Source organism: Schistocerca cancellata, chromosome 3 (genome assembly GCF_023864275.1).
Source record: "Schistocerca cancellata isolate TAMUIC-IGC-003103 chromosome 3, iqSchCanc2.1, whole genome shotgun sequence".
Lineage (NCBI taxonomy): Eukaryota > Metazoa > Arthropoda > Insecta > Orthoptera > Acrididae > Schistocerca > Schistocerca cancellata.
Window position 1 is genome coordinate 810,549,455 of NC_064628.1, and position 14,323 is coordinate 810,563,777.

Genomic DNA, 14,323 nt, shown 5'->3' on the forward strand with positions numbered 1-14,323 from the left:
GACGATAACCCTAATGTCAGCGTCAGAGAAGTTGCTGCTGTACAAGGTAACGTTGACCACGTCACTGTATGGAGAGTGCTACGGGAGAACCAGTTGTTTCCGTACCATGTACAGGGTGTGCAGGCACTATCAGCAGCTAATTGGCCTCCACGGGTACACTTCTGCGAATGGTTCATCCAACAATGTGTCAATCCTCATTTCAGTGCAAATGTTCTCTTTACGGATGAGGCTTCATTCCAACGTGATGAAATTGTAAATTTTCACAACATGTGTGGGCTGACGAGAATCCGCACGCAATTGTGCAATCACGTCATTAGCACAGATTTTCTGTGAACGTTTGTGCAGGCATTGTTGGTGATGTCTTGATTGGGCCCCATGTTCTTCCACCTACGCTCAATGGAACACGTTATCATGATTTCATACGGGATACTTTACCTGTGCTGCTAGAACATGTGCCTTTACAAGTACGACACAACATGTGGTTCATGCACGATGGAGCTCCTGCACATTTCAGTCGAAGTGTTCGTACGCTTCTCAACAACAGATTCGGTGACCTATGGATTGGTAGAGGCGGACCAATTCCATGGCCTCCACGCTTTCCTGACCTCAACCCTCTTGACTTTCATTTATGCGGGCATTTGAAAGCTCTTGTCTACGCAACCCCGGTACCAAATGTAGAGACTCTTCGTGCTCGTATTGTAGACGGCTGTGATACAATACGCCATTCTCCAGGGCTGCATCAGCCCATCAGGGATTCCATGCGACGGAGGGTGGATGCATGTATCCTCGCTAACGGAGGACATTTTGAAAATTTCCTGTAACAAAGTGTTTGATGTCACGCTGGTACGTTCTGTTGCTGTGTGTTTCCATTCCATGATTAATGTGAATTGAAGAGAAGTAATAAAATGAGCTCTAACATGGAAATTAAGCGTTTCCGGACACATGTCCACATAACGTATTTTCTTTCTTTGCGTGTGAGGAATGTTTCCTGAAAGTTTGGCCGTACCTTTTTGTAACACCCTGTATATTCACTTATGAAATTTGTTATTAACAATCCGAACGAATTCAAAAGTAATAACAGTGTACACGGCTACAACACTAGGAGAAAGGATGATCTTCACTGCTCAAGGTTAAATCTAACTTTGGCTCAGAAGGGGGTAAATTATGCTGCTACGAATGTCTTTGGCCACTTACCTAATAGCATCAAAAGTCTGACAGATAGCCATATAGCATTTAAAAGGAAATTTAAAGAATTTCTGAATGGCAAATCGTTCTACTCATTAGTTAATTTTTTGGATGTAGTAAGTGGGTAATTTCCCCACCCCCTACCTCCCACGCAAAAAAAAATTAGGTCTCATGTAATATTTTGTGTAATGTAATATCTTGTATATACACATTTTATTAACCTAACACGTTCCACATTATTACGAAGTATCGTATTCATGATCTATGGACCAAGTACTAATCTAATCGAATCTAATCAGCAGCAGCACCACCACAACACCTCACCACACTACACTACAACTCTACCCTTCACATCTACATACACTGTAAGACAAAAGCAAAAAAAAAAAAAAATCGAAATGTACGAATTGGCATTAATACAGGTTTCGACGCAAAATGCATAGTTGTATACTCTGGCGGCCGATGAATGGCAGTGCTCAATGACACAGCAGAATTGCCGAGGATAGTAAACAGGTGACATGTCGATACCAGGGCATAACGTGTTTGCAAATTTCATTCCGTAAACTCACAACGGGTTGTCACGACGTTCAGATAAAGGATTTACTTCAGACTTCATACAGTTTTAGTACTCCATTAGGACAACGTAGAGTGCGAGTAGTAAGGTGTACTACTTAGGCGATTTCCAGAAAATCAGAAGAGATACTTTAAGCGTCAGTGATGTACCGGTGCGTTGGGACCCTAAGTACGACATGGTGCCGGTTATGCTGTTAGCGCTCAACCTCCGTAATCGGGGGATTGCTGGATCGAAACCCGCTCATTTTTTTTTGTAAATTTATATTTTTCCAACACTAGTGATATTATTTAGTTCATGTTATATTTAATATAATAAAAAGACAGCTGTATCTGCATAAACTTTATTGAATTTTCAATATTATTTTGCTGTTTACTTATTTTTATTATTACAACAAGTATCATCCGACTTTTATTTCTCTAGGCAAGATAAAAAACTTTATCTAGAGTCTTCACAAGTCTTCGTATTTGACTGACAACGAACGAGAAACTGCTTCTCACGAGGATGCTATCAAAATACATTCAATCGTACTTCGACAGTTTTCGGCAGGATATTTGCCAAACTGTCTCGTTACACGTGGTTTGCAGCCAAATTGTCGGAAGACAGAGAAATTTTCCAAAACGCCAGTGAGTTTCGTTTTTCCTTAGAAACCCTGAAGATTCAATGTGCTTTCGGAAAAACTGCATTCACTGAATGTAGTAGATGTAGTTGTTCTTATTCAGCTCTACTCAACCCCTCGCACTAATACAATCGTAGTGGTCATCTTTATTTATGTCTTCTTTAAAGTCATCAGTCTTCTGATTGCTCCGATGTGGTCCGACACGAATTCCTCTCTTGTGCCAACTACTTCATCTCAGAGGAGCACTTGCAGCCTACGTCCTCAATTACCTGTTGGATGTATTCCAATCTCCGTATTCCATTACAGTTTATACCCTTTACAGACCATGGAAATTGTTCTCTAATGTCATTACACGTGTCCACCCAAGGTCCTCAACTGTTGGATGTAGTCCAATCTCCGTCTTCTCCTACGGTTTTTACCCTCTACAGCTCTCTCTAACAGCAAGGAAGTTATTCTCTGCTGTCATTACACATATCCTATCATCCAGTCTGATCTTCCTGTCAGCGTCTTCCATGTCTTCTGGTATAGGAGTGAAGTGGCAAAGAAACTGGTACACCTGTTTAATATCGTGTAGGGCCTCCGCGAGTACATTGAATTGCCGCAACACGAAGTAGGAGGGACTCAACTAATGTCTGACGTAGTGCTGGAGGATATTGACACCACGAATCCTGCAGCGCTGTCCGTAAATCCGAAAGAGTGGAGATCTCTTCTGAACAGCACACTGCAAGTGCAAGGCATCCCAGATATGCTCAATAATGTTCATGTCTGGGGAGTTTATTGGCCATCGGAAGTATTTAAATTCAGAAGTGTGTTCCTGGAGCTACTATGTAGCAATTCTGGAAGTGTGGGGTGGTGTCGCATGGTTCTGCTGGAATTTCCCAAATCCATCGGAATGCACAATGGACATGAATGGATGCTGGTGATTAGACAGGATGCTTACGTACGTGTCACCAGTCAGAGTCGTATCTAGACGTATCAGGGGTCCAATATCACTCTAACTGCACACGCCCCACACCATTACAGAGCCTCTACCAGCTTTACCAGTCCGCTGCTGACATGCAGGATCCATGGATTCATGAGGTTGTCTTCACACCCGTGCATGTCTATGTTCTCGATACAATTCGAAACCAGTCTCCTCCGACCAGGCAACATGTTTCCAGTCATCAACAGTCCAATGTCGGTATTGACTGGTTCAGGCGAGGCGTAAAGTTCTGTGTGGTGCGGTCATCAAGGGTACCCCAGTGGGCCTTCGGCTCCGAAAGCCCATACCGGTGATGTTTCGTTGAATGGTTCGCACTTGTTGATGGTGCAGCAACTTACGGAAGGGTTGTACCTCTGTCACGTTGAACGATTCTCTTCACTCGTCATTAGTACCGTTGTTGCAGGATCATTTTCCGGCCGCAGCGTCGTCGGAGATTTGATGTTTCACCGGATTCCTGATATTCGCGGTACACTCGTGAAATGTTCCTACTGGAAAATCCCCACCTCATCGCTACCTCAAAGATGCTGCGTCCCATCGCTCGTGCGCCGACTGTAACACCGCGTTCAAACTCACTTAAATCTTGATAACCTGCCGTTGTATCGGCAGTAACCGATTAAACAACTGCGCCAGACACTTGTTGTCTTGTACAGGCGTTGCCGACCGCAGTGCCTATTCTGCCTTTTTACGTATCTCTGTATTTGAATATGCATGCTTATACCAGTTTCTTTGGTGCTTCAGTGTATTTGCTTCTTCCCGGATTCTACGGAGAACGTAATCATTCCACGTCTCATCGTTCCATTTAACTTTCAGTCTCTTCTATAGCACCGCATCACTAACGTTTCTGTTCTCTTCTTTCGCGGTTTTCCTACAGTACACGGTCCACTTGTATATGCAACTGTGCTTCAAACGTGCATTCTACAAAATTTCTTCATTAGATTAAGGCCGATACTAGCAGACTTCTCTAGGCCAGCAGAGCTCTCTTTTACTGTTCTAATCAGCGTTTTGTGTCCTCCTTGCTTCATTCGTCATGTGTTACTTTGCTTCCACGGCAGCAGAATTCTGTAATGTCGACTACTTCATGTCACAAATTTCGACGTTAAGTTTATCGTTAATGTCACTTCTGTTACTCTTCATAACTTTCGTCTTTCTTCAGTTTACTCTCAGTGCATATTCTGTACTGATTGGACTTTTCATTTCATTTAACACGTCTGTTAATTATTCTTGACTACTCTGAGAATAGCAATGTCATCAGCGAATCTTGTTATTTATATTCTTTCGCTCTGAATTTGTATCTCGCTCTTGAACCTTTATTTTATTTCCGTTATTGCTTCTTTGATGTGTAGATTGAATAGTCGGGGTTAAAGACTATATCCTTGTCCTAGATCCTTTTTAACCCGAGCACTTCGTTCTTGATCTTCCATTCGTATGTACATATTGTATATTATCTGTTTTTATCTATAGCTTAATTCTCTTTAAATTTCCAGCATCTTGTACATTTTACATTGTCGACCGCTTATTCTAGGTCGAGAATTACTCTGAATGTGTCTTGATTTTTTCTAAGTCTTACTTCCTCTATCAATTGCAATGTAATTGATGCCCTCACGTTTCCGAAATATAAACTGATTATCATATAACATATCTTCAATTTTCTTATGCATTCTTCTGTATATTGTCATTGTAAGCAAATTGGCTGCATGTGCCGTCAAGCTAATTGTGTGACACGTCTCGCTCTTATTTGCTCTTGCTATCTTCGGGAATTTGTGGATGATATTTTCCGGACATATGACTGTATGTCTCCGTACTCAGAGATTCTACAAACTATCTAGAATAGTAGCTTGCTTGACCTGTCTCCCAATGATTTCAAAAATTCCTACCTAAAGCTTTCTATCCCTTTTGCCTTATCTGATCGCAAGCCTTCCAAAGCTGTATTAAACTCTGATTCTAATACTGGATCCCCTGAGCTCATTCACATCGACTCCCATTGCTTTCTCAATCATGTCATCTGAACAAGTCATTCCCTTCACAGAAGTCTTCAATGTACTCTCCATCTGAAATTCCCATAGCACTCTTAAATTTGACATCCTCGCTTTTAATTTCACCACAGGTTGTTTTGATTGTTCTACATATTGTGTCAGTCCTTCCGACGACCACTTCTTTTGCGATTACTTCATTTTTTTTTCCCCGCAGTCATTTCGCCTCGACTTTGCTGCGCTTTCTGTTTATTTCATTTCTAAGTGTCATATTTCTGCAGTCCTGAGTTCCTCTGAACATTTTGTACTTCCTTCTTTCGTCTATGAGTTGAAGTACTCGTATTCCTTCTGTACCCATTACGAAAGACACATGTGGGACGAGAGTATGTGCTTCGTCCAAAATGGATCTTTTACTCTGTAGAGGAGAGTGCGCCGTTTTGAAACTTCCTGGCAGATTAAAACGTCGCATCAGGGCGAGCTCCGAAACTGGAACCTTGTCTCTGGCGGATAATGCTCTTACTAACCGAGGTATCCATTCACGACTCACAGCTTCGGTTCTGTACCTCTCCCATTAGTCCGCAGCTCGTGGTCTAGGGGCTTGCGTTGCTGCCTCTGGATCACGGGATCCAAGGTTCGATTTCCGGTGGGGTCGGGGACTTTATCCGCCCGGGGACTGGGTGTTTGTGTTGTCCTCATCATCTCATGATCATTCGGATAGTGGCGAGACTGTAAATGGAAAGACTGGAAGTTGTACGGGCGCTGATGACCAAGATGTTGAGTGCCCCACGAACATCATCTTCGCCTCTCCCCTTCCGGATTCGAGTTCCGGCCTGCAAGACAGTGTTAAGCTGCCAGAAAATTTTAATATATTTCTTGGTTAGAACTGGAACGCGGATTCTCGGAATTTTGAGAGTATGCTCTCCACGATCCACAACGCCTCTCTCGTGCCGTCTCCCGATAGAGGTGCATTTCTGTGACGTTCTAGGCCTACATAAAAAAAACACTGACGAACCATAGTGTTTTTCTCTAAATTCCTGCATCTCTTTCATTAATCTAACTTGATAAAGATCGCGGAACGATGAACGAACACCAGTTGAACGATCATTTACGTAGCGTATTAGTTTGGACATATTTTCAATAGGACGAAATTTACGAGATGGTATCCAAAAGTTCTCATACTTTCAAATTTGCCCGCAAATTGTTAAGAGAACACAGAAATACCGCTCCGTGTCTCGCCCACACATCCCTCTTGAATCAGTACTGCAACTGATGGCGAGGAGAATGACGCGATGTTGAGCGGCCTGGGTACGTGAGCTCAGGCATGCTCCTTATGGAGGTTGGGATTCACGACGTCTGACCACCACAAAGGAGGATTGCCGTAGTGTACATTAAGGACATCGCAACCCCCTCACAACTGTGCCTGCCGTGTGAGAACGGTAAAGGACATCTGCAACATTCTCTGGCAACCCGCACCATTGATCACAGACTAGTGGCAGCCGGATTAGGGAATTACAGTCCCATGCGTAGATTGCCGTTAACACAGCAACATACGCGGTTGCGTTTGGAATGGTGCTGTTTCCGGGAAGCACGGGCTGCTGATGAACGGCGTCGCACTGTGTTCAGCGAGAAATGGCGGTTCTGCACGACTCTGGATGATCATCGTCGGCGAATATGGTGGCGCTCTGGGGAGAGGCTCCATTCTTCCAATGTTTTTGTTAGGTACAGCGGTATTGGCACTGATTTCATGTGTGGGAAACCATCGAGTGTAACTTCAGGTCACAACTGATAGTGATCGAGGGAACTCCGACGGCACAACAGTGCGTCACGGATATCCTACGTTCTCACGTGCTACGTCTCACGCGACAGCTTCGTGGTACCATTTTTCAACAAGACAATGCTCGTTCATATACGAAACGTGGTCAAAAAGTAACGAGAATTTTTGTTTTTCTTAAAGTTTCATTATTTATTCATCAACATCAACTTTGTCCCCTTCAAAGTAATATCCCTCAGATATAATACACTTGTGTGAGCTTTTTTACAATCTTGGAAGCACTTCTGGAACTCATTTTTCGGTATGGCGTCCTTTCATTGTTCTCTTCAGCCTCGGGAATATAGGGAAATCGCATGGGGCAATGTTCAGCGAATACGGTGGTTGAGGCAACATAACTGTTTTTTCTTTGCCAAAAAACAACACGAACAACCGTTTGAAGTATGAGCGGGAGCATTATCGATATGCAATTTTCACGAGTGCTTTACCACAATTCAGATCCTTCTCTTTAGACTGCTTTACGCAAACGGCGCATATCTCCCGGTAGTATCCCTCATTGACCGTACGACTATAAGGCAGGAACTCATGATACACTATCCCACTGAAATCGAAGAATTTTCACATATGATCGAACTTCTCGAACTTTTTTCGGTCTTGGCTTTCCAGACAGTTTCCATTGGGATGGTTAGGCCTTGGTTTTAACGTTATACCCGTATACCCATGTTTCATCAACTGTTAAAACCTTCTTTAGAAGTTCTACATCGTTGTAGACTTCTATCAGCAATTCCTGAGCGATGCCTCTACGACGTCGTTTTTGGTCGAAATTGCACAGTTTCGGAACAAACTTTACTGCTACACGTTTCATGTCGAAAGTATCAGAGACGAAGGATATTCCCACATTATCACTAACCTTCCTGATGGTGATTCGGCGTTCTTTCACAACCACTTTATTTACTTCTTCGTCATTGTCGCCAGTAATTGATGTGCTAGGGCGTCCAGGGCGTTAGTCATCTTCAGTCTTCTCGACTCTCTTTGAAACGTTTATACCACCCGTAAACTCTTGTCTTATTCATAATATTGTATTGTATGTTAACCGGGTGCCTGGATACAACGGAGGGGCTCCGTCTCTGCCGCAGACGCAGTGGTCCACGACCCCACGACGACTACCGCAGCCCACTTCACCCCTCCGCCGCCCCACACAGAACCAGGGTTATTGTGCTGTTCGGCCCCCAGTAGCCCCCCCCCCCCCCCAGTAAACGTCTCACACCAGATGAGTGTAACCCCTATGATTGCGTGGTAGAGTAATAGTGGTGTACGCGTATGTGGAGAACTTGTTTGCGCAGCAATCACCGACACTGTAGCTGAGGCAGAATAAGGGGAACCAGCCCGCATTCGCCGAGGTAGATAGAAAACCGCCTAAAAACCATCCACCGGCTCACCGGACCTCGACACAAGTCCGCCGGGCGGATTCGTGCTGGGGGCCAGGCCCTATTTCCCAATCCGGAATGCCGTGCGTTAGACCGCACGGCTAACCGGGAGGGCCTTATTCATAGCAGTCAACATTTAGAGTGGGTTGCTGCACTTTATGACGTTTTAAAATCAGAATTAAATGTAAATTCTTTTATCCATATTTTTCCTAAGTATTTTTACTTTCACCTAGGACCCGAAATCACGCATAACCTTTTCAACGGTCAACTAAATGTTGAAAACAGCTGAATATGCAAACATTCATCAGGAACATGTGTACCAACAACGGAAAAATGTTTTGTAAATCGGATGTATAAAGCCCTCGAAACTAAAAAATTCCCGTTACTTTTTGATAGCGTCTCGTATGACGTCTCTTATGCACTGTCTGCATGATGTTGAAGTACCCTCATAGTCGTCGAGATTCCCATGTACACTATGTCTAGGATCAGCTCAGACGTCAGCTCGGTCCCAGGGTCTATAACCAGGATATCACGGACCAGTTACAACAGTCTTGGGCTTGCTTGCCTCAGAGAAGATATAATGGCTGTATGACACCCTTTTCCAACCGAATTAGTGCTTGCATCTAGACCAGAGTGGGCAGTGTCAGACTGATAAATGGTCAGAATCTTTGTAAATTTGGCTCGATTTTGTAATCACGGAATTAACGTCACATACACTCGCAACTGCTTCATCGCTTTCTGGGTGATTCACTTCTTTTTGCCACACAGTGAGTGATACAGATAGGTCATACGTGAACTTGAGTTACCGAGCGAGGTGGCGCAGTGGTTAGACACTGGACTCGAATTCGGGAGGACGACGGTTCAAACCCGCGTCCGGCCATCCTGATTTAGGTTTTCCGTGATTTCCCTAAATCACTCCAGGCTAATGCCGGGATGGTTCCTCTGAAAGGGCACGGCCGTCTTCCTTCCGCATCCTTCCCTAATCCGATGAGACCGATGACCTCGCTGTCTGGTCTCCTTCCCCAAAACAACCCAATTGAACTTGTGTACTCTAGGAAGCATAGGATGACGTTGAAGAACGAGATTTTATAGCGGTGTTGGGGTCTTCACTACGTCATGTATCCTATGTATTATAAGAAGCTAATATAGACTCATGTTCAAAAAAAGCAGGACATCTTGAACGACTAGAGATAGAACGTTCATATTCACCGGACATGTACATTAGCATGTTGTGCAGAAAATGAGGCACCTCGGTTCAGCACGTGTCCTGCTGCCTAGTAGGTAGAGGGTCCTCCATGGGTCCTGACAACTTGTTCAATTCGTGGTGGCATCGACGCATATAAGGCGCGAATGGCATCCTGTGGTATAGTCGTCCATGCTGCATTCATCTCGTTCCAAAGTTCATCTGTAGCGGTCGGCACTGGGTCACAGCGCTGCACCCGTCGTTTCTCTCTGTCTCGCACATTTTTGATTAGCGACAAATTTAGTGATCTGGCGGGCCGGGCGAAAAGCTGAGATCCTGTGGCACCAAGAAGGGACGTGATCGTGCAGCAGCACTTGGTCGTGCATTGTCTGGCTGAAAAGTGGTGTCTGGGGTGCTGTGCAAAATGGGTATGGCTACGGATCGCAGGAAGCATTCACATAGGTCACGGAGCCCTGGACACGCAGCAACTGTAATTTGTGGTTATACTCAAAAGCACGCCACACCATAAGGCCTTGAGTTGGTGCTGTATGTCTTATGCGAATGCAGTCACCTGTTATGCCGCTCCGCCTGTCGGAGACGAACTAAAATGCGGCCATCATTTTCAAACAAACAGAACCTATCTGATGCCATTCCTGTCCCTGTGACGTTGTTCCATACACCATTTCCGTCTAGTGCTTTTCTACACATTAGTCAAAGGTAGGGGAAGAAGTGGACGAGGCGCACGTAACTAATCCCGTAATAAACAGCGACGGATTGTAATCTCCCCACGGAAATTTACCCTGTACCGCGCAATAATTAATAATGGTCAATCAAATCATCCACATTTATTCACTTTTAGAAAGTATCTGATCGGATTTCTAGTAATATATGCGCCGACAGCCCGTCGACGCCAAGGTATTTTTCTAGTAAGATTATTATTTGGAATAACAGAGATACATAGATGTATTCTCCATGGTTATTATAGATAGAAAGAGAGAGAGTACAGCTTCGGAAGTATCTGTCGGAAGATTGTCGGGTTGCTAAAAGAGATATTTGCTCTTCTTCTCGCTAAAACGAGCTAGTAAAGTTTGTGCCACTAGCGTGTTATTGGTGGATAGAGAAAAACGGTAAACGAAAATTACGTAAGACTTGGAATCAACAGAAAACGGAACATGTAATGGAGATGGATTGAATATACTATTTTCCTCAGAAATAAGGTTTGTGACCCTTTTATTCTAGAGTGAATGACGAATGAGTTCTCTGTCTGAATCATTGATGATTGCCTTGGCCCTGTAATTAGTGGGGAAGTTTCAGCTGTGACGAAGAGAGCCTGCAGTCACCCAGTTTTGATAAAATCGTCCAAAAAGGCTTCGTCCACATCTGAAATTCTAAATCTGTCGTAAAATGAACGAACTGTTCAAACGATCGATTTTTCCCAACTGAATGCAGCGCTTAACAATAATAACAAATGTAAAGATCTTTTCCAGCAAACCAGCCGCTGAATATTAAGACGAAGGGCTCCACCAGAGATTCTATTGGGCTGATTCCACGTAAATAAAATAATCTATTTAAAACTGTACACAGATAAAGGACAGAGAGAGAGAGAGAGAGAGAGCGAATGAAACTCGAGAAAATACTCAGAATCCTCAATTAGCATAATTGTTTGCCTGTCTTATCACGGATAAGCCCAAAAGATAAAACAGGAGGCCCTAACTGTATTGACCGAGCGAGGTGGCGCAGTGGGTAGACACTGGACTCGCATTCGGGAGGACGACGGTTCAATCCCGGGTCCGGCCATCCTGATTTAGGTTTTCCGTGATTTCCCTAAATCACTCCAAGCAAATGCTGGGATGGTTCCTCTGAAAGGGCACGGCCGACTTCCTTCCCCATCCTTCCCTAATCCGATGAGACCGATGACCACGCTGTCTGGTCTCCTTCCCCAAACAACCAACCAACCAACCTAACTGTATTGTACCGATTTATGTGTGAGAGTGAAGGGGTAATAAAGGCGACAGATACACCTCTGTACAGATAAAACATTACACCAAGTTAGCGGCAAGCTGCATTCACATACTTTCATCAATTACAGTAGAATTCATTATAGGATGTCACTCCCGATAGTGTACAACGTTACTAAAATGTAGACTTTCATAGCCGGAAATATCATGTCCATTATAATTATCCGGTATGTTATGCCGTGATCGGTTGATGAATTCTGTGTCAATTCCCAACGTTTCGTCCCCGTCTGCGGGGGACATTTTCAAGGAGGTCTGTAGCTCGATGGAAGGACCAACACACCCACTGGCTCGCTACTGACTGCCGCTAAGTTCCGTATCGCCGCGCTGCCGCACCGAGCCGTGACGTCACGTGCTTTGAAAACGTCAGTGCAATTGGCTGCTGTCCGTCGCCGTCGATCGCCGTTACCATCACCTAGTAGTGGACGAGTGGTACACAGCTTCTTCAACACCAGCGTTCGTATACTGTTTAATTTCACGCCCTCCTCCTTTCGATTGAAATTATTGGGGCGTTTGGCGATTTCGATTGCCTCCCTGTAGAGCCTTTCGTAATATCCGCTTGTGGCCGCTAGTACTTGCGTCTCCTCGAAACGAATATGGTGGTTACCTGGCTGGAAGGCATGCTCCGCAACAGCTGATCGTTCCGTTTCTCCTCTTCTACAATTGCCCTTGTGCTCTTCCAAACGTTTTGAAACAGTTCTGTTGGTGGTACCCACACAAACATCTCCACAGCTGCATGGGATCCTATACACTCCAGCTTTTTCCAATGGTTTGCGAGCGTCCTTGGCAGGCTTAAGGTATTCCTGTATCTTCCTGGTGGGCTTGTAAATTACGGTAATATTCCGCTTCGTCAAGATCCTCCCTATTCTTTACGTTACATTTTTAGCAAACGGCAGGAAAACCTTAGATTTTGGAGTAGCCTCTACGTCACTATGATTTCTGCGTGGCTGTCTCAACGCACGTTTTATTTAGGCGGACGAATATCCGTTCTTCATTAGTGCATTGTGGAGATGTTCCCTCTCAGCGTCGAGCAACTCGTTGGGAATGGACACAGAATTCATCAACCGACCACGGCATAGCAGCCCGGATAATTATAATGGACAGTGTACAATGTGTTCACTGTTGCACCAGAGACGAGGAAGACGTACATCTGTTCTGGGATGCCATTCGACTGAGGTGTCGATCTTCTTGGAGGGCGGAGGGGAAGGGGTGTCTGGGTGGTCAGACCTGACCAATCTCGTCGTGTTGTACGGCCTTCCATGAACCATTCTGCACACAACCGTTGCACTGCGGAAATACTTCGTGAAACACGAGCAACAATTTCCCGGACGGATGCATCACTTTCCCTCGTGCGAATAATATGCAGTTCTTCAAACCCACTGATTTCACGATACGGTTCGCGCTTACGTCTGCGAGGCATCCTGCACGATTGCTCAAGTCACACTGATCCGTTGCCTTCGGTTAATGCACTACTGGCCATTAAAATTGCTACACCAAGAAGAAATGCAGATGATAAACGGATATTCATTGGACAAATATATTATACTAGAACTGACCTGTGATTGCATTATCACGCAATTTGGGTGCATAGATCCTGAGAAATCAGTACCCAGAACAACCACCTCTGGCCGTAATAACGGCCTTGATACGCCTTGGCTTGGATGGCGTGTAGAGGTACCGCTGCTCACGCAGCTTCAACACGATACCACAGTTCATCAAGAGTAGTGACTGGCGTATTGTGACGAGCCAGTTCCTCGGCCACCATTGACAAGACGTTTTCAATTGGTGATAGATCTGGAGAATGTGCTGGCCAGGGCAGCAGTCGAACATTTTCTGTATCCATTAAGGCCCGTAGAAGACCTGCAACATGCGGTCGTGCATTATCCTGCTGAAATTTCGGAAGGATCGAATGAAGGGTAGAGCCACGGCTCGTAACACGTCTGAAATGTAATGTCCACTGTTCAAAGTGCCGTCAATGCGAACAAGAGGTGACCGAGACGTGTAACCAATGGCACCCCATACCATCACGCCGTGTGATACTCCAGTATGACAATGACGAATACACGATTACAATGTGCATTGACTGCGATGTCGCCAAACACGGATGCGACCATCATGATGCTGTAAACAGAACCTGGATTCATCCGAATAAATGACGTTTTGCCATTCGGGCACCCAGGTTCGTCGTTGAGTACACCATCGTAGGCGCTCCTGTCTGTGATGCAGCGTCAAGGGTAACCGCAGCCAAGGTCTCCGAGCTGATAGTCCATGCTGCTGCAAACGTCGTCGAACTGTTCGTGCAGAGGGTTGTTGTCTTGCAAACGTCCCCATCTGTTGACTCAGGGATCGAGACGTGGCTGCACGATCCGTTGCAGCCATGCGGATAAGATGCCTGTCATATCGACTGTTAGTGATACGAGACCGTTGGGATACAGCACGGCGTTCCCTATTACCCCCATGAACCCACCGATTCCATATTCTGCTAACAGTCATTGGATCTCGACCAACGCGAGCAGCAATGTCGCGATACGATAAACCGCAATCGCGATGGGTTACAATCCGACCTTTATCAAAGTCGGAAACGTGATTGTACGCATTTCTGC

General features: G+C 45.0%; 1 protein-coding gene across 1 annotated transcript in view; it reads right to left on the reverse strand.

Moving 5' to 3' along the window:
• Positions 1-14,323, reverse strand: part of LOC126176587 (uncharacterized) — a 541,845-nt gene that overhangs the window by 273,816 nt on the left and 253,706 nt on the right. The window lies entirely within an intron of this gene.